The sequence below is a fragment of the Cibotium barometz genome, chromosome 43 (assembly GCF_041138505.1).
Source record: "Cibotium barometz isolate CiBa-2024 chromosome 43, ASM4113850v1, whole genome shotgun sequence".
Lineage (NCBI taxonomy): Eukaryota > Viridiplantae > Streptophyta > Polypodiopsida > Cyatheales > Cibotiaceae > Cibotium > Cibotium barometz.
Genome location: NC_141088.1, coordinates 13,354,641 through 13,355,178, shown reverse-complemented (window position 1 = coordinate 13,355,178; position 538 = coordinate 13,354,641).

Here is a 538-nt window from a genome sequence, read left to right as displayed (position 1 = left end):
TATACATACATACATATATATATATATATATCTACTTATTCAACCCTCTCTTAGCCTTGGTATTATCATTTGACTTTGCCTCTTCCTTGCTTTTCACTATTGAGATATTTAGGGCGGATAGAGACTCAACTAGGGCGGATAGCGATACGATGGATGACAGCTCCGCACTTATGCCATTTGCATGGTTAGTGATATGTTGCCTGTGGTTTACAGGGCTGTGTGATAGTCACTTTGGTCATTAGAGCTATGTCATAGTTATAGTAGGAGCTCATGTAGTTGGGTTCACACTATTATGAACCCCGACCTTGTATGTTTTAGAGTAGTAGAGTGCTTTCTCTTATAACATGTGCTCTTATCCTTATGCTATGGTTGTAAAGAAGAGAAGAGAATGTAAAAAAAATCAGCCATCCATCTCTCTTGTGTGCATGTCTACTCTTTTGTGTGTAGGAGCTCAAGCGCACTCTGTTTCTCGTATTCTTCTCATGGTATCAGAGTGCCGATTCACATGAAGAGCTCAAGAGGCAAGCAAGAGACAAGG